The sequence below is a fragment of the Lissotriton vulgaris genome, chromosome 6, assembly GCF_964263255.1.
Source record: "Lissotriton vulgaris chromosome 6, aLisVul1.2, whole genome shotgun sequence".
Lineage (NCBI taxonomy): Eukaryota > Metazoa > Chordata > Amphibia > Caudata > Salamandridae > Lissotriton > Lissotriton vulgaris.
The window spans coordinates 1,519,374,733-1,519,396,496 of record NC_141694.1 but is presented as its reverse complement, the minus strand read 5'-3'; positions in this window follow the sequence as shown (position 1 = coordinate 1,519,396,496).

Here is a 21,764-nt window from a genome sequence, read left to right as displayed (position 1 = left end):
TGACAAACGGTGACAAGAGGCATGTTACCTACTTAAGGTTATAATGCTCACTCGCTTTCATGGACTACAACTACCAGCAATCCTGGCAGCGAAAATCTAATGAAGCCACACCCTTTAGGGCGGATCAGTTCAAAAGGAAATAAAATGATTTGAACAACGAAAGCGAGCCTTACCTGCCTCTATGTCAGTCCATGAAGAAGGGGCGCTGTGGCCCCGAAACGCGTCGGACTTTGTTTTAAGAAATCAGATGGGAGGTTGTGAAGCTGCATGGGGGCCAAGCAAAGCCGGATGGTAGGAGTGCCAATGGTGAGCCTCTCTGAAAGCACTTGTGCGTTTGCTCGTTTATATATATATATATATATATATTACCTACTGGCGGTCGCCAGTAGGTAGTTATAGTTAGGCTCTACTTTCCATAGGAAATCCGCAACATTCTATTGTGAATAACTTTGGCCCCGGTGGACGAATTTTCGCGAATTTCTCAAAGTTTGTGGCCCGCTCCACTCCGCTCCTTCCCTGAAAATGTAGGGGGGATTCGTCAAGCGGGGGCCGAGATAAAAGGGGGGTCCCAAAACGTGTTTTTCCCATGTTAATTTCCATAGGGCGGTCAAACTCACTTTTAGCCCGAACAGATGAATGGATTTCCACTAAACTTGGCAAAATTGTAGGGACTGGTAGCCCGATGTGCCTTTGCTATGTCTCAAGATATGTGCTCCAGTGGATTTTGAGTAATTTAGGTTAAAAAAAATATATTTATCTATAAGCGCGCTCCGGTACGCGCCCCGGTAGGTGCACCGTGCGCGCTACGCGACTTGCGCACGGAAAGCTGATTGGTTCACGGGTGTCTGTAAACATTCGAAACAGTCCGGAGCGGCCGCCATCTTGTGTCTCGGTAGGATCGAGACACAAGAGGTGGCAAAAACAAAGGGGGAAATGACCATAAGGGGGCAGGGTAGACCTCCCCTGACCCGCTAGGTTTGATGTGGGGGCCATAAAAGGGCCCCGCGGGGCAAAAAATAAAATAAAAAAAAATTCGATTTTCGCGGGGGGAGCGCCCGGTACGCGCACCAGTGAGCGCACCGGGGAGCGTACCATGGGGAAAAAGAATGACAGTTTTAAAAAAAAGTAGCTGTTTCAAAAAAAAATGTTTTTTTTCTTGTTTTTTTAAATTTTATTTAAGTACCTACATGTAGGTACCAATGCAGAGTCTTAAATTTAATGTACACCGTCTCCTCTGTAGATATCTTGCATGTTGTTATAGAAGTTATTGTGGTATATGGAATTCATACCATAGTGTGTCAGGAAAGCAGAAACAGATATTTTAAGCAATCCCTGAGAAGTCCTATGGGGATCATGGGTAATCTATCCTGTTCCCTTATGATGAAAAAGAGATGTAAAATACACATTGGAAATAATATAGTGGGAGAAAGGTAGTAACTGTGAGTTTTGGTACCACTTCATGAAATACATATTAAAATGAATAATTTCTCAAACAATATTTAATTATTAAATATAAATTTATTCTTCTGATTCTTTTTCAAAATTTAATAAAACTTCTAACATAATATCGTCCGGAATTTCCTCATAATCATTAGTACATGATTCTATTTGTTTAAAAGATTCTAGTAACTGTTGCTCGAAAGAGTCATCCATGAAATTAAATTCATCTTTTTGTTCTTCAGGATCGTTCACCTTTACTTCAAAAGAAATAACAGTTGATTGTTTTTCTCCTTCCATTTTTTTGCTGTAAATTGCATAAAAAATAAATATATCAGTAGAGTTAGGGCACTGTTGGGTTTAAGTTCAGACAGGTACTTTTGAGTTTTTAACAGTGAAGTAATTTTTGGGCAGTGTATGGTTTTAGGCAGGAAGTAGAATTATTAAAAAGTGCATGTGATGAAGCCTAGGTAAATTCATAATTATACCAGAGAAGCCTAACTCAATCCCTAACTATAACAGAGAAGCCTATCTCAATCTATAACTATTACAGAGGGATAGTATATAACTATCAGAAAACGTTTTCCCAAATTAACTTAAAGTGCACAACATAGTTCCCCTTCCAAATTAACAACTTACCTTTGTGAAAGTAGTTGAAGTTTTCAGTGAAAATCCTTTTCAAATGTACCTCAGGTAGTACTAGTCAAAATGGCTGTGTTTCCCTCTCATTTTTCATATATATTCATGTACTTAACCAATCAAATGTCAGCAAAAAAAGTACAAAATGTAAGTAACATTTTAAGTGGTTGAAAATTCATTTTCCTTTTCTCAGTTACTTCCTCTTATACCTTTTCTCTGTTTTACTATCTATTACACAGTCCCTCTGTGTTTCTCCCTCTATCTCTCTTTCTCTTTACACCACTCTCTCTGTCCCCATTCCTCATGCTCACTCCTTCATTATTTTTTTTTCTTTTTTTTTTTTGGCACCGGGGCGCTCACCGGTACGCGCACCGGGAACGCACCAGGGTGAAACATAAAAAATATATATATATACTTTAAAAAAAATTATTACATTAATATACAATATAGGAATCGTTTTTAGAAAAAAATACCTTTCTTAGCTATAGACATTTGCTAATAAATAACCTTAAAAATTCACTAAAAAACACACAGGTATGAGGCCCTATATAAAGTTAGGAATTAGCATTTAAAAAAACCTATGAAATTCACTGAAAAAAACAGAGGTTTCACACACATTATAGTTAGGAATTAGCATTTAAAAAGCCTAAGAAATTCACTGAAAAAACCATAGGTTTCACACCAGTTATAGTTAGCTGGAAATTTTACTGACATAAAACCATTGAAATTCCACGTTATAGTTAGTTGGACTCACTATAACTTGCGCGCCTGCAATGCACTGCTGATGACGTCACATATTACATCACTCATGACATGGTCAGTGACATCACTGATGACACCATCCTTGTGACAGAGTCAGAGACCTCCTTTCTGTGTAATGTAACCCTTGAAACACATATTCAAAAATAGAAACAAAAATTTTCAAAAAATTGAGATACCCATACCAGTTACAACAACCAATTCAGTAATTGCACCATCTACATACACATCCACTCATTCACCAACAGTTCTATACAGTCACTCATACATATACTCTCTCATCATATGTAGTGATACACCTATACATCCTATTACACACCGACAGTCATCCAAAAGTTACTCACATACATACTCACACATGCAAATAAACTATTGAACATCCATTTATTTGCATATACGGCTATACACACACCACCACCTTACTTCTACGGAAACTTACACATACTTACTCTCTTAAACACATAATTATTTAAACAGAAACTCTTTCAATCTCTCACTCTCTCACTCTCATATATACTCACTTATGTACATCAATACTCACATATACTAGATTAAACATATGTAGTTACTGATAAAGACACTAGTGAGACAGTCATTCACTCACTAACACACACATATACACACTCATCCACCCATACAGTCCTGCACATATGCTGTCTTTAAAACACATACAAACAGTGAGTCAGTCATTGATGCATCTATGTGATAAGTAATACCCCCACCAAACCATACAAACACTCATACTGATACTAAAAAAAACATCTAATAACCCATATACCTACACATGTACCTACTCACCAACCCATGCAGCCACTTATACATAAAGTGAAACACTAATACATATATATAAATATTTAAACATTACTCACTAATATATGTATTCACTAAGATACACTTAATAAGCCAGTTAACCAATCAATTCTTTTTAAAAAAAACATCCATTTACACACTTATTTAAACATTTATTCTTCCATCGACCTTTACATATACATATATAATACATATTTATTTTATAGAAAGACACACATTCACTGGATGGTGTCATCAGTGATGTTATGAGTGATGTCACTGACCATGTCATGAGTGATGTAATATGTGACGTCATCAGCAGTGCATTGCAGGCGCGCAAGTTCTAGTGAGTCCAACTAACTATAACGTGGAATTTCAATGGTTTTATGTCAGTAACATTTCCAGCTAACTATAACTGGTGTGAAACCTAGGTTTTTTTCAGTGAATATTTTTTATTTTTTTTACATGATTAAGCCATAGCCTTTTTTACATAGGCCATGCCCCTTTTTCGAGACCACTCCCACTGTTTTCATTCAACTTAAAGCTATAGGTAGAACAAGCATTCACATAACATTCAACATGTAAATAGTAGGGCTTCATTAATACTTTAGTTATATTTCACATTTGAAAGAAGAAGGCCTACGTTTTAAAAGACCCACCTTTTTATTTTTTTTAACAAAACAAGCTTTGCTCTCCTTATGGTGTAGCTCTGAATAAGGACATTCAACACATGCAACACCTAGGTAGTACGCAAACTTACAGCAATGCTTACCAAACTCCATAGTAAGAAGGGTGGGTGTTTGCATATTGTTGTACAATTTCAGAAGTGAACATATATATGATGTTATTTTTTGGAAAAACATAGACATCAACTATTATCAATGGTGTACATCTTAAAAAATGCACATTACACGTGTTTGCTTCTTGCCGTCAATACATTCTAGTAAGTATAACAGTCTGATATGCATTATACTACAGTACCAGCGGAAGCACATACTAAATTTCTATATTCAATGTGTTACAGTTATGAAATAAACATGGTGATCCTCCTCCCACCCACAACTTACAACTAAACAACAATATCCCTTCCTCCTCCCCCTGCATTCAGACTCACTACTTTCCTTACTTAATACTTTAAAGCAGCCTAGATTTTCTAGACAGCTTCATACAGTTATTTAATTCCTTGCTCCAATTCAGTAGGCTTACTCGTTATATTATGTTGATTTCTCACCCAGCCCATTTTTTTCCTTTCTTATTCTCTGCAACCCTAATTGCATTATGTAGTGAGGTGTGTTACCCATCTTATTGTACTGATATATCCGTAGCTATAAATTCCTCCAGCATAGCATTCCATTCCAGCAAAATCGGCTTCTTACGCAATCCCCTATTTTCTTCCCATTTTATTTCTGTGCTTTCAGCTCTGCCCCATCTTATCACTTCTTTATACCAGTCCTCGACTGATGGTGCCTTTTTAGCCTTCCAGCTCATTCTGATTTACCATTTGGCTAGAGTCAATGCCAGGTTAACAAACCTATTCCTTGGTCCCCCCTTCTTCCGCCTAGGGTTCAGACCCAATATACAGTATTCTAGACGATCTCCACCTCCCCCCGGGGCTATGTCATTCTGTGTTTTTTGCACCATTGTCCAAAAGTGTGCCAATCGCGGACAAGTCCACAGCATATGCATTAAATTTGCCTGTGAGGCGTGGCATCTGGGGCATGTGTCTGCCGTGTCCGGTAACATCCTAATCAATTTACTGGGGTTAAATAAGCTCTATGTACTATCATTGTCCGAGTGGGATGGGTATGCTCAGACTTGAGTCCCGTGCTCTCCATGCCACTGGAGTCAAGCTATCCTGGCGGATGAGAGCTGAAAGCCTGAAATCGGTCCTAGGATGCTTGTTTCCAGTCCAGGTAAGACCTGACCTGGTTGTTCGGGCTGGACTGTTCCCATTGGGTGCAGGGTCAAGACTGATTTGAATATGGCTGGGTCCAAACTGGAATTGCATGGTGGGCAAAAAACATACAGATTTAGGCCCAGATCTCTGTAATGACGTGAATGTATGACATTGTTCTGCATTCTGTCCCTCAATTGTTCTTTTGCATTTGTCACTCCGAGTGGGACGGGTATGCTCAGACATTGGTCCTGTGTTCTCCATGCCACTGGAGTCAAGCTATCCTGGCTGACGAGGGCTGAAAGCCCGAAACCGGTCCTAGGATGCTTCTTTCCAGTCCAGTGAGGACCTGGACTGGCAGTTTGGGCTGGACTCTTCCCATTGGGTGCAGGGTCAAGACTGATTTGCATATGGTTGGGTCTAAACTGGAATGGCATGGTAAGAAAATAAACGATGGATTTAGGACCAGATCTCTATACTGGGGTGACTGTATGACATTGTTCTGCATTCTTTCCATCAATTGATCTTTTTGCATTTGTATTGAGATTGCGGCATGTGTTTGTATCCACTTTATAGCCATCTGGTCAGATGCCTTCCATTCTCCATTAGGTATTGCATGAGTACTAGTTCATTTGTTGGGGGTTCCTTTCCTTCTGAGGCCCATGTGTTTTTCACATACCTGCTAATGTGTTCATGTAGTAGATGTAGTGTGTTTGGTACCCCCTGCTCCCGCACAAATGTGTCATGACTTATTAGTGTATTATCCATAAACAGCATCTCCACCGTACTTACTCCTGCCTCCGGCCATTTGTATATATACGTTTTATAGTAGTCATTCCTGTTGGTGTAAGGAGGCCCAGTAGTGGGATGTTAGTAGCATATGGGATCGCGTCCTTGTTATAGCGAAGTGCCTTCCTCCAGTGCAACCTGTAGCAATGGAGACACTATCCTCGGGGGTCTAGTTTTTGGTAGTAACAGTGTATTGAGCACCCCTTGCTCCCATGTACGCCTAGACATTCCAATACGATAGCCATTCTAATTGTCTAGCATAGCAGTATGCTTTAAAGTCTGGGACTCCCATTCATCCCTTATCTGTGTCTAACTGAAGTTTTGACAAACGTATTCTTCTACGCCCTTGCCCCCAGATCAGCTCCACCAGTAGGTTATCTAGTGTTTTAAATACATGTGCTGGAATCATTATTGGTAGATTTGTGAAATAATATAAAAACCTGGGGAGCATTACTATATTGGAGATGGCTACCCTACCTGCCACCGATAATGGCAAGGTCGTCCAGAATGTTACTTGTGTTTTCAGAGCCGTGATAGCCCAGGGCAGGTTACCATCCAATAGGTCCCCCGCCTCCCTGTACAAGTGTATGCCCAGGTATCTGAAAGTTACTGTTGCTATTGGAAATGTCCAGCGGCCGAAGTGCAAGTGGTCTACTTTCGTTGTGTATGTAAAAAAGTATGCATACGATTTAGTCTCATTAATGGATAACCCTGATGGCATTTGGAACTCGTGGAATATTGCGGGAATAGGCTCTTGATCCCCTTGTAGGTTGTGCAAGTAGAGTATTATGTCATCTGCGTATGCAGAGATGATGGGTGTTGCATCCCTGATCCATATTCTCTTGTGGTTTGCGACTGTCCTTAATTTTATGGCTAGTGGCTCTAGTGCTAATATAAAAAGCAAGGGTGATAGTGGGCACCCTTGCCGCGTACCTCGTGCTACTGTGTATTGTTCCGAAATATGGGCACCTGTACATGCGCGTGCCGTTGTATTCATATATAGTAGGCTTACCCATTTTACAGATTCGTTTGGGATTCCGAACATCGAAAGAGTTCGTAACATGTAGCTCCCATGTAGTAAATCAAACACCTGTCTCAGGTCCAAGGACACACAGCCCTGTGTAACGGTGTCATCTGTTTTAGCCTGTGTCATCACCTGGTGTAACCTTCTAATATTAAGGGTTGTGCATCTTTCCGGCACAAACCCGTACTGATCCATATGGATTAGTTATGGTATATATTGGAGAACTCTGTTTGCTAATATTTTACTGAGTATTTTGTAATCTATGTTTAATAGTGAGAGAGGGAGATATCCTGTCATGTCCTTGAGGTCCATACCCAGTTTCTTTAGTGAGACCACTAATGCTTGTAGGGTAGTAGGTGGGAGGGAGCATTGGATAGATTAGAGGTAACAATTGCTATTCCCACTCCTGAGAGTGCAACAGTAGGGAAAGCGTTAGATAGCGTAGGGGTAAAAATTACTATTCCCACTCCAGAGAGTGCAACAGTAGGGAAAGCGTTGGATAGCGTAGGGGTAAAAATTACTATTCCCACTCCAGTAAGTTTAACAGTAGGGAAAGTAATGATTTAATATGTTAGTAAAATTTATTAAAATCAATACCAAGAAAAAATTTAATAAAATTAATTACCAATTTAATATTATGTAATAATAATACAAATACATATTAGTTATTAAAAATGTATTACCTATTCATAATTAATTAACAACTAATTAATTTTCAATAACAAAAAAATTAATAAATATTCATAACAATTAATAATTACTTAACCGTACATTAATTATCAATGCACAAAAAGTATTTTAATATGTAATTAATTACAATTGAATTACATCCCACCCTATTCCCCTATAAACCCACAATCTGCTACGGAAAATAAATTAATACAATTATCATAATTATCAATTAATCAATTAACAAAAAATGAATTACCAATTAATAAAAATGAATTACCAATTAAAAATTAATTTCCAATAAATTACAAATCAATACCAATAAATAAAATTAAGTATTTACTTAATTACAATTACATTAGTCAAGTCAAGTAAAATGATCTTTATTCGGAATTTGGTACATCCATAAAAGTACATACAGTTTGAAACATATTAAAAAGAGCATAAAAACATATTTTTAAAAATGTTAGATAAAAGACAAAACTTTCCCAATAAGGTTTAAAGCAGCATATATCACATAAAGTGCAGAGTGCATGATACAAAAGGGTCCTAAAGTACCAACATTTTTTAATCGCAAATTTTCAATTTCGTTTATATTCTCCCTAAGATAGTCATTTACATCCAGCCAAGCATACGATAAGGTCTATGTACAAAATATATCGTAATAATAAGGTGCAATGTGCGTTTGGTAACAAAATACTATAGTCCATCAAGCATGTTCCATGCTTGCCCTTGATCTCACACAAGCTTTTAAAAAGCAGCTTACAGTACATATCACCTCATCTGTTGACAGCGTTTGTAGAATTCTTATTGCCAGGGTAAAATCCCTTTGGTCATATTTGCGGTGGATCGGCATTAAATATTGGCGGGTGTATATTTTCTAGTAGCCACAAAAGAAAAAATAGTGTAACAAACTTTGTTTCCCACTTTCAGAGCAGGGACAATCAAGCTGTTCTAGATTTCTATTATAGCCGAGGGGGAAGCTTAATAAGTTGACAATGCTTCCGTCCCGGAATCGGAACAAAAGGCTCCGATTCCATCTTCCTATAGAAATTAATAGATATCTACAGGGCTTGTTTAGATTTTCATTGCCGGATTCAGCATAGGGCAAATATTTAATAACTGCAGATTTAGCATTTTCGGATCTCATCCATTCCTCCTTATATAAATCAAGCAATGCCCGTTTAACAATGTTCTTGTGAGCAAGAACAATAGTATTAGGGGAGCTGAACAAAGAGCCCTGACCCACGCTCAGCAGGCTATTCTTAACGGCATTTAACCAAGGTACATGATGGGATCTTTCGCATAGTAAGCAGTCAGATATTATGGTGCGTGTTAAGGATGCCGCTGGGTTTAACCATATTTTTATCCAAAAAAGAGCAGGCCTAGATCTAATAAAATCCTCAATATATGACAACTTAAGCTCGTTGTGACAGATAAATGTAGAGGCACAAGGGACCCCCCCCCAGCACCCTCCTACAGAGTCTATTTTCCTCTAGCTGAACATGTGTGCTATTGCAGTAGCCCCACACCTCTGCTCCATAAGTCCCCGTTGGTTGACATTGAGTACGAAAGATGTTTAGCAGAGGGGTGGTGACAACAGCCTGTTTGGGTTGCCGGAGAGATAAAATTGAATTAATTGACTTGCTAATTTTATTTCTCGCATAGGCTGCATGTGGCTGCCATGAGCCTGTGTTTGAAAATAACAGCCCCAGATAAGGGAAAGTGCTAGTGCATTTTAAAATGTTGTCACCTGATTTAATTGAGGTAATATTATATTTTTTCGGTCCACAATTCATGATAAATGATTTTTTTAAATTAGTGTTTAAACCCAAATCAGACATAAAAGCGACAAACCCAGTGATTAAAATACGTAGAGCATTAGGTGTACGCCCCATTAATACTGCGTCATCCGCATAAAGCAGGGCAGTAATAGGGGAGCCATTTATGATTGGTACATCCTTAGTGATCTTGCTCAAGGTGCTGCTCAACCCGTTAATATAAAGAATAAAAAGCAGTGGGGCGAGTACGCAGCCCTGTCTAACTCCTCTGCTAATAAGAATATCATTGGAGACTTCGCCCTCATTATTAATACGTACTCTGGCCTTTAGGTCCCTATGTAGATAAGAAAGAAAGTAAACCAAAGAATCATCCAAACCATAACTAAGCAAAAGTGACCACAAACTAGAACGGTTAACAAAATCAAATGCAGAACTCAAATCCATGAATCCCAAGTAAAGCGGGGACTTTTTTACAGTGATATACTTGGCCATGATCAAATTCAAGTTAAGACATTGTTCAATGGTACCCACATGACTTCTAAAGCCTAGTTGGCTGCAGTGTAAAACATTATTATCCTCAGCCCAGTTCCTAATCCTTTTAAAAATTACCCTTCCAAGGACTTTCAGTGTGTTATCGATCAGTGAAATCGGGCGGTAACAGGCAGGGTCCATCCTATCACCTTTTTTAAATATCGGTACGATAACACTATTCGACCATGATTCAGGAATTGAGCTGTCTGATAGATTATTAAATAAATTGCATAATAAAGGGGCCCAAAAATTAATTTCAGATTTGATCTGATCAATTGAGAGACCATCAGGGCCGGGGGCTTTGTTACTGGCGCTCTCAACTATGGCCTCCTCAACCTCGGATAGTAGGATATTCAGTGATCCGGCAGTGTTGGATAGGGGGACAATATCTGGGAAAGGGCCAGATGTAGCATACATTTTGGAGAAATGCTCCACCCACGCCTCACCAGTTATATTACAGTTAATTGGTTTGATGTTTGAACCAAAGGATCTGAGGGACTTAACCTCTCTCCAAAAACCCGTCGTATCTTTTAATGTGGCAGTACGGGTAAGGGATTCCCAATGATCAATTACTAGGGCCTCAGATCGGATGCGTAGCGTGGTTTTATATTTTGATCTTAGGTCTCTTACAAGTAGGGCGTCCCTTGGATTGGTTTTTAGGGCCGCCCTCAGGTCCCTGTTGGCCATAGAGCATGAGGAATCGAACCAGCGGGGGCCATGATCTTTATTGGGCCTAACTGGTTTAGAGGATTCTCTTTTAATAGCTCCACAAAGATTACTAAAGGCAACAACCACATCGGGGCCTGGACTGTTGGGCGACAGACAAGTCTCAACTAGCGTCGGGTGTTTATTGATGACTCTGGCTAAAATATCTTTATTGTCCACCCCTTTCCATATCAATCTTAATCTATCAGTGGATAATGCCAGATTTTGAGCCCCAATCTCTACTCTCGATGCATCCTTCGTGAACTGCATATTTTTAAAATATATTCTGAGTGGGTAGTGATCACTATATGCGGAACAGATGACTTCAGCTTTTAAAATTATATCACTTAATGATGGAGAGATCAGCATGTAGTCTATTGTGGAAGCACAGCCCTGACCAATATATGTAGGTGTCAATATATTGCTTACATTTGTTCCTGCAATTTCCATAACATTCAATAGGTCATGGGAGGCTAAATGGTCTTTCAACTCCTCTCCATTTCTACATGGTGGGCTATTGGGGTACATGTGGGCATTTAAATCTCCTCCAATGCAGATACCATCAAAGGACCCGTGCTTCTGCCCCTCCAAAATGTCATCAATAAAATTAAATAATATCGAAAAATTGTTATTAGGGTGGGTAACAAAATCATTATTATAAAAATTAATTATACATAGTTTCATCCTGTTGGTATATTTTATAGCCATAAAACATTTGCCCTGTGTAGGGATCAATTTAGTTTGGACCCCGGTTTTTATTTTCGTCCAGATAGATAGGCCACCACTAGGGCGACCCATGGGTGAAGGGGATGCCAATAAATTATAACAGCTAAATCCCTCCATTGTAGGTGTAGTTGTGCACCAAGTCTCTTGTAGTATCAATATATGTCAAGTCAAGTCAAAAGATTTATATAGCGCGCTACATACCCGGAGGGGCTCACGGCGCTTGAAGGAGGGTGGGGAGTTATTTGTCGAATATCCAAGTTTTAAGTTGCTTTCTGAATGCTAGATGGTTCTGAGTGAGACGAAGGTGAGTGGGGAGTGAGTTCCAGGTTTTAGCTGCGAGGTAGGAAAATGATCTACCTCCCATGGTGGTTTTATTGATGCGAGGTACGGTAGCAAGGGCTTGGTTGGAGGATCGTAGCTGACGGGAGGGGGTGTAGAAGGAAAGACGTGTGTTGAGGCATTCGGGTCCAATTTCATAAAGTGCTTTGTGTGCGTGGGTTAGGAGTCGGAAAGTGATCCTCTTATTGACAGGGAGCCAGTGGAGGTTTTTCAGGTGACTAGAGATGTGGTCTTTACGCGGGATGTCTAGAATGAGTCTGGCTATGCGTTCTGGATGCGTTGGAGTTTATTCTGGAGTTTTGCGGTGATACCGGCGTATAGGGTGTTTCCGTAGTCCAGGCGGCTTGTAACCAGTGCATGGGTGACTGTTTTTCTGGTTTCGGTGGGGATCCCGCGAAATGTTTTTTTGAGCATACGGAGAATGTTGAAGCAAGATGATGAAACGGCATTGACTTGTCTGTTCATAGAGAGTGAGGAGTCCAGGATGACGCCCAGGTTCCGTGCGTGGTCCGTCGGGATGGGTGCTTTTCCAAGGGCCTCTGGCCACCAAGAGTCATCCCAGGTGGAGGGGGAGGTGCCTAAGATGAGGACTTCTGTTTTGTCTGAGTTCAGTTTCAGACGGCTGTGCTTCATCCACTCGGCTACTTCTTTCATTCCTTCATGTAGGTTAGTTTTGGCGGTGTTAGGGTCTTTGGTGAGTGATAGGATCAGTTGAGTGTCATCCGCGTAGGAGATGATGTTGAGGTTGTGTTGGCGTGCGATGGCCGCGAGGGGGCTCATGTATACTTTGAAGAGGGTGGGACTGAGTGAGGACCCTTGGGGTATGCCGCAGATGACTTCAGTGGCCTCTGAGTTGAATGGTGGGAGGCGGACTCTCTGGGTTCTTCCGGTGAGGAACGAGGTGATCCATTATAGTGCTTTTCCTTGGATTCCGATGTTTCTGAGGCGCTGTAGAAGGGTGCTATGGCAGACTGTGTCGAAGGCTGCGGAGAGGTCGAGGAGGATGAGGGCGACTGTGTCTCCATTGTCCAGGAGAGTTCGAATGTCGGCTGTCGCTGCGATGAGAGCGGTCTCCGTGCTGTGTTTGGCTCGGAAGCCGGACTGTGAGGAGTCGAGGGATTTGTTGGTTTCGAGGAAGGCGGCGAGCTGGTTGTTGACAGCTTTCTCGATGACTTTGGCTGGGAATGGAAGGAGCGAGATGGGGCGGTAGTTTTTGAGTTCGGTGGGGTCCACTGTGGGTTTTTTCAGAAGGGCGCTAAGTTCTGCGTGTTTCCAGCTTTCCGGGAAGGTGGCGGAGTTGAGGGAGCAGTTGATGACGTCTCGAAGGTGCGGTGCTATGATGGAGTCTGCTTTGTTGAAGATGTGGTGAGGGCATGGGTCTGTTGGGGATCCTGAATGGATGGAGTTCATCAGGCGGATGGTGTCCTCAGTGGAGATTGGGTTCCAGTCATTAATGATATTCAAGGGGGGTGAAGGTTCTGCAGAAGGTTGGGTGGGTTGGTCTCCGGGTCGGTTGTCGAAGCTGTTGTGGATGTCTGCGATTTTGTTGTGGAAGAACGAAGCTAGGGAGTCGCAGAGGGCTTGAGAAGGGGTGATGTCATTGGAGTTGGCTGAGGGGTTGGTAAATTCTTTGACGATGTTGAATAGTTCCTTGCTGTTGTGGGCGTTGTTGTCTAGTCGGTCTTTGAATGCAGCTTTCTTGGCAGATCGGATAAGTTGACATTAACCCAATCTGACCATTCTTTAATTTTCAATTTAGAATCAAGACCCGCTATATTCCAGCTTACGAGGGATAGTTCGGAATCCTGAACAGTCACTCTTTGGTTTGAAAATTTTTGACTGGCTGCAGTCCACGATGGGAGTTGTAGAACTTCCTGAGGTTCAGAATTAGGTACCAAAGATAGTTCAACTGGATTGATCGCTGATGGTCAGTCTAACATGTCCAAATCCGATAAGGGTGCGAATTTATTAAACATCTTGAGTGGAAATGGAGCTGGCTGGAAATGCATAGGAGGTGTCTGAAATTGCATTGCAGGTGGCTGAAATTGCATTGAAGGTGACCGGAATTACATTGGGGGTGGTCTGTAGAAATAACTTAAAGGTAACATGGTAGCAACAGTGGAAATAGCAGAGCAGTTATTATTTATGTTGATTAGATATCTTACAGTAGCAGGATTTTTAAAATTAAGAACTATGCAGTCACCTTCCTTGTCTTTAAATAGAGGCCCAACCCAAGACACCCTGCGAGCCGATAGAATCTCTCTCGAAATGTCATATCCGACACCTTTGTGCTTGGTTAGCCAGTCAATACATTTATTTCGCAATTGTACCCACGATTCCCCCTGTTCCTCCCTCAGCGGTGGTACACCTGCAAGGACCAGGACAAAAGGGCAGGCATCCGGTGGCAGATTTAGGGCCGGCCCTTGATGTTTAAAAGGCCTACCTTTCCCAGATTGCCTAGTGCCTTTGATGTTATCTGCGGTTGACCTTGCTGCTGTTATCGGTTGGATAGAACCGTTATTGTGGTTAGTGGTGTGTACGTTAGTAGTTACAAGGGAGGCTGCTTTTCGGGGTGCGGGCGTGGGTGCAGTTTTTGAAGGTAAATTAGATTTCGCCAAGTTCTTCCCGCCATTAACAAGTCGAGATTGAGTTGTAGGTTGTACAGTAGGCGGTAATAATAATACAGGGTTACTGGTGGCACCATCCGGTTGAATGGGAGCTTCCTGCTTTTCCTGTGACAGAGTGTTGCTTACAGGCTCAAGTTCTTTTAGCAAACTGTCAGCTCTAATTTGGTCCAAAGTAACAGTCCCCTTTCTTTTTACTTCTTCGTTTTTAACCAGGTTTTCTAATCTGTCAAGTCTTTTAAAAACATTATTAAACTGTTTGATCATTTGCTTCTCTAGTCGATTAAAAATGGTGTCAACTATAGTTTCTATGAGATTTCCATTTTGTTTAGAAAGACTATAGTTGTCACCCATTAAAGTGGTTTGTGTCCATATCGTATTAGAGTTCCCACTTGAGTTGCTAATGGTTGCGGTCGGGATTTCATCCGCATCCACTGGGTCTTTTTCGTCAATATGAATAGTTTGTGCCCCAGAACATTTTTGTTTATTCCACAAGCTTTGAGGGGTGGGCTGGCTCTTATTAATTAATGGTTGTTTCCTTTTATTAGCACTTGGCTTGGCGGTACCTCTTTTGCGTTTTTCCCCTCCCTGTTTATTGTTGGTTTCCATAGTTCCAGTGGTATTAGCATCTTCCTGGGAAGCAATTATAATAGTTGGAGCGGCTTCTGTCAACAGGGGTGCAGGGAGTATGGGTGCCAATACCGGTTTTGTAATTTCAACAGCTGGGGATAATGGAATTCTTGGACTAGTTGGCAATGATATTGGCTGTGTAATATTATTGGTACAGCTCATGGACATTCTTCTTTCAGTATCAGCTATTTTGTTTGAGACCAAGTTAAGTGCATTTTCAAGTAGGGACTCAAATGTGGGAGGGGGGAATGGAAAATCATCCTGTGTAGCAGCTCTATCTGCGGACTCCATGGTAAATGAATTAGACTCACCACTATCAGGTTGTCAATGTTAGAGGGGTGGCCCGCCCGACCACAGCTGACCACTGACAGCCACAGACGGCCCGCCCTCTGCCCGGCCTCCGCCCGGCGTCACCCGCGCGCGTCCCGCGACGCGGAGGGAGCGTCTGGACTTTGTAGTGCCTCCGGGCGCGAAGACAGCGGGAGACAGGAAGTGCCCGCAAAGCCCGCTGGGAGCTGTAGTCTCCAGCCACGTTGGTAGAGCAATGGCGGCGAGACCTACAGCGTTCCCCACCCAGGGGCTGGAGCTGCGTGCTGGCGAGATGACAGGTGAGCTCGCTTCTAGACCCCCGCTCCACCGAGGGAGCGTCTGGACTTTGTAGCGCCTCCGGGCGCGAAGACAGCGGGAAACAGGAAGTGCCCGCAAAGCCCGCTGGGAGCTGTAGTCTCCAGCCGCGTTGGTAGAGCAATGGCGGCGAGACCTACAGCGTTCCCCACCCAGGGGCTGGAGCTGCGTGCTGGCGTGCTGGCGAGATGACAGGTGAGCTCGCTTCTAGACCCCCGCTCCACCCAGGGAGCGTCTGGACTTTGTAGCGCCTCTGGGCGCGAAGACAGCGGGAGACAGGAAGTGCCCGCAAAGCCCGCTGGGAGCTGTAGTCTCCAGCCGCGTTGGTAGAGCAATGGCGGCGAGACCTACAGCGTTCCCCACCCAGGGGCTGGAGCTGCGTGCTGGCGTGCTGGTGAGATGACAAGTGAGCTCGCTTCTAGACCCCCGCTCCACCGAGGGAGCGTCTGGACTTTGTAGCGCCTCCGGGCGCGAAGACAGCGGGAGACAGGAAGTGCCCGCAAAGCCCGCTGGGAGCTGTAGTCTCCAGCCGCGTTGGTAGAGCAATGGGGGCGAGACCTACAGCGTTCCCCACCCGGGGGCTGGAGCTGCGTGCTGGCGTGCTGGTGAGATGACAGGTGAGCTCGCTTCTAGACCCCCTATACCTATTCATAATTAATTAACAACTAATTAATTTTCAATAACAAAAAATATTAATAAATATTAATAACAATTAATAATTAATTAACCGTACATTAATTATCAATGCACAAAAAGTATTTTAATATGTAATTAATTACAATTGAATTACATCCCACCCTATTCCCCTATAAACCCACAATCCGCTACGGAAAATAAATTAATACAATTATCATAATTATCAATTAATCAATTAACAACAAATGAATTACCAATTAATAAAAATGAATTACCAATTAAAAATTAATTACCAATAAATTACAAATCAATACCAATAAATAAAATAAAGTATTTACTTAATTACAATTACATTACTTCCCACATTATTCCCCTATAAACCCACTACCTGCTACAGAACTAAAAAGCAAAATAAAATGTCAAATAATTAATAATTTCAAAAAATTATATTTAATTTAATATAATTAAATTACTTCCCACCCTATTCCCCTATAAACCCACAACCCGCTACAGAATTAAATTACACAAATATTAAATAACATAAAATTCATTACTTAAAATAAATTAAACATACATTGCAAACATAATATACACTTTTCACACATATACTAATATACAAAACACTTTAAAAAATTAGATATTATTAAAAATTCGATATATTTTAATGCCTATATTATATACATCGATATTTTGACTTCTATATTTTGACAATCGATAATACTTACCTTCAATTCGATATTTTTAACTACTATATTGTGTCCATTTGATATTTTGTCCATTCTATATTTTTTACTTCGATATTATGTCCATTCTATATTTTTTTCGATATTATGGCTAGTTACCACTAATAGTGATGAATATGTGGCATAAAACTCTATCGGGACTCGATCTATACCCGGTGCTTTATTGTGGGGGAGGTCTTTAATTGCTGCTCTAATTTCCGCTTTGGTCATAGGTTTCTCCAATTCTTTTTTATGACATCCATAAGTTGGGGGAATTGTAGCCCTTCGAGAAAAGACTTGTAGTTGGCTTCTTTAAGTTCTGCCAGTGGTGAATACAAAGTCTTGTAGCAATTTTTAAATGCTGTGTTAATGTCTAATTGTGTGTGTGTAGTTGTGCCCTCTTGAGTAGTAATTTCAGTTATCGGAGCCACCAACGGCGTATCTCTAATAATCCTTGCAAGAAGTGAGCCTGCCCAGTCTGCTTCTGCATGTTGCTTCTGTGTGTATAGGTGATAGTGTTTAATGAGTAGCTCTTCAAGGAGTTCTGCATGTCATATATTAGCCTCTTGCAGTTTCTTCCTATTTGTGTCAAATATTTCTGCCTCCCGCTCTAGTCTACTCAGATAATTTTCCATCTCACTAATCTCTTTGTCGAGAGAAATGCGAGTCCCCACACGCGCACTAATCGCTGCCCCCGTATTACCATTTTAAAAGCTTCCCACTCCATTTGTCGGGAGCTGGCGGTGCCTGTATTTTCTTCAAAATAATTAGCAATGGCTGTGGAGAGGGAGCTACTAAATACAGGATCCTCGAGGAGCCATGGCTGCAAGCGCCAAGTTGGAATTGGTGTTGGGAGTTTCCCCCATGTGAATGTGACTTCAAGTGGATTGTGGTCTGACAATGTTTTGCCGAGATATGTAGTGCTGTCAATATTTGCAAGAAAACCTAAGGAGCAGAAGACCCTACCTATACATGTGTGTAATTCATGTGGCGGTGAGTAAAATTAGTATTCCTTACTGATCGGGTGTTTCTCACATCATGCTTCACATATGTTCCACCCCTCTGACCATCCCTTCAGTGCCTCCGCTTGTTTTTTACAACCAGTACCCTGTAATGGCGGGTGTGAGCGATCCAACTCTATATCTAGTACTGCGTTGAAGTCTCCTCCCAGCAACCAGGGGTATCCATCCCATCCCGTCAATGCATTGTTAAGTGTCCCTAAGAATTTACCTTGCTCCGAAAATGGGGCATAAACACCACCTAGTACTATGTGCTCACCATGCAGCATTCCATGTAGTAACACGTATCTACCATTGGAGTCTATTCTTTGCTCTAACATTACAAAAGGGATGCCACTTCTTATCCATATTGCAGCCCCAATAGCAAATGGATAGTAAGATGTATAAAATAATTGTCCTATCCATTGCGTTTTCAATTTAATGGCCTCTGTGTGAGTAAGATGGGATTCTTGAAAGAAAACAATCTGCGCGTTTTTCCGATTGAGCTGGTCATATATCCTATGTCTCCTATGCACTGAGCCAAGGCCCCTTACATTCCAGGATGTACATGTATATTTGCCAGGTTTAGTCATGTGGTGTGGTGTGGCTTGGTGTTGGGGGTCTCCTTCCTTATCTCGCTGCCCAGATAAACAATGTGCTGCTACCGAGTCTGTGCCTTCATGTCCCCCTATAACTCCCAATACAAGGTTCCCCCATAAAACTCTCGAGGACCAAACAATAAACAAACCAGTTCAACATGAACCATATGTATCCTATGACATTGTGCAATTACCACAGGGCAGGTGGCAACGGCCAGTTTCTGAATGTGTATTATAGAACACATTTCAATTACATTTCCATTAGCCCGACCCAGGCCCTATCATATTTTAGTCACAAGTTACAATTAAACCATCCACAGTCATATTTAGTATTACTCATACTCATCTGTGGCAGCAGGGGATCAGAATCCATGTATCTTACTCCTCACCCCAAATAATCATTCACAGTTTGTGGGGTGATCGAGGGGAACAAAGCTAGACTGTTTTCAGAGTCTGAATGTAGATTGGTATCTTCTGAGGATTCAACCGGCTCTTGCATCTTGTTCATCCATCGCTGCCACCGATAGTGTTGCTTATTTCTGGCTCTCTGAGATCTGTTCCGGGGAAGGGTTTGTGGTGGAGGCTGGGCGATTTTTCTGGCTTCTATTCATCTTGTTCCTCTCAGTCCGCTGTGGCTTGGGCAGGTTCCGCCGGCGTGTTTGTAATGAGTCCTGAGATGCATCAGTTGATAGTGTGACTTCTGCCCATTCCCCCGCTTCTTTCAGGCGATCGAAGAATAGGGCTCCTGGACCATAGAGATACTTCAAATGGGCAGGGAAAAGTAGCGCATATTTCAGATTATGAGCTTGAAGTTTTTTTTAACATTTTGAAATGTGGCCCTCGCTCTTTGGACTGTCAAGGTAAAGTTCGGATACAGTGAGATGTGCTTATTCTCAAAGTGATTTGGAGCGGTTTCCCTGGTGGCACGCAGGAGTGTGTCGCTGTCTTTATAATTCAATATACATGCTATTATCGGCCCGGGTGGGGGCCTCGGCGTTATTCTGTGGGCTCATTCAACACTATATAGGTCTGTTAGTCCCTGAGTAGCAACATGTTCACACAACCTTTTATGAGACAAAATCCCTGTTTTTATAACGATTGGAAATGGATTGTGTTTTTATATCAATATCTGTGTTGCTATTTTCTAGAAGTTTTTAACCTAACATTTGTTCAGGCTGTGAACTGTAAATTCTTTTAAAGATATGTTTTATATCTAAATAAAGATTATTATTATGTTCACACAACAATTTCTCTACAAATTGTGTGGGGTTTGATCCTTCACTGCGTTCCAGTATTCCAATAATTCTCACATTGTTGCATTGGGAGCATATTGTCTACCCTATCCTGTAATCCCTCCAGCTGTCACTGTAGTTGCTCTATTTGAGAGGTTTGGGCTTTGTGTTGCAGGCTAGGTAATCCGATTCAGAAAAGGGGGTGGTGATGAACAGAGTGTCTGAATTAAGCAGACCACTCTTACCCAGTCCAAAGATCAGGGCTTGATCCATCACCGTTTTTTAGCTCACTGCACCATCCCAGCTCAGAACTTGGCTATATGCAAATTAGTCTGACCCTGGCCCAGTGCATCATGGGAACAGGGCAGACCAAACTACCAAGCCAATTCTTATACTGGAAAGGAAACAAGCTACCGGGGACCGGTTTCTGGCATTTCAGCCGTCTTCGGCCCGGCTTGCTTGAATCCTGATGGTGCAATGAGCTAGGGACTCACATCTGAGTATACCCTTCCACGCTTATGGTGGACAAAAATGATTCAGAAAAGGGGGCTAGGTAATCCAACATCATCTTGTTGGCCTTTTGTTTCCGCCAATTTTGTTTGATCCGCTTTCAATAGCGTGAAATTGGTAGTCAGTGCCCCCACCTGTCTTTTTATGGCTGCTCAAGAGTCCCTAACATCTTTTAGTATCTGATATAGCTTATTGATAGGGTCTCCTAGTGCTTTCAGCGGTATCAGTTCTTGTTCAATGCATTGTGCCTGCTCCTTGTGCATGGTTAGTTCTGGCCCTCCAGGGGCTAGGGGGTCTTGATGTTTTGTTTTAGTGAGCCCCATTCTGGAGGTTTTAGGCAGAGTATGCTGTCTGTTGTTGTGGTAATGCTGGCCTCCCACTCCTCTTGTTTGTCCCCTCTCCCCCTGCAGGTTTATCCGCAAGTAGTGACCAGCCCACCATGCACTGCAGGTCCAGGCTGTCCCCAAGTTGTATGTCCAGGCCCCGTCTTCTTATCTCACAGGCACTCAATGGTAGATAGTTCTCAGTTTGCCCCTAGTTCTTAGTGGATTAAATGCCCATGTGGCTTGGCTTACGTTGGGAAAACAGAACGTAAAATAAAGACACGTATGATCGAACACAAAAGTAACATTAGAACTAAGAATGCAAAATCTTCTTTGGCATCGCACTTTAACAACTTTAATCATTCTCCAAGCCAAGTACGTTTCCTTGTGTTGGAATCAGTTCCACTGTTACCAGGCAGAGATAATACACAATACTTACTAAGAAGAGAAATTTTCTGGATCTCCTATTTGAACACGCACAACCAAAGGGTCTTAATGAACGCGTGGATTTAAACTGCTTCTTGTAAATAAGACATACCACCTTGAACTTTATTGAACTGTGTGTGAATACAGAAACACAGTAAAACTTTCTCCTTCATCATTTGGTATATAGTAATCGTTCACATGCTGTTTTTTGAATATATGCACCAGAATCTGGTAATGTATTTGACCATCATTTAAGGTTTTTTACACGCTCTGAATAATATGTATTGTGCTTTGATTGATTATGATTACTTGACATGTAACATTCTGACATATGTTACGTACTTCGCATCTAATTTAT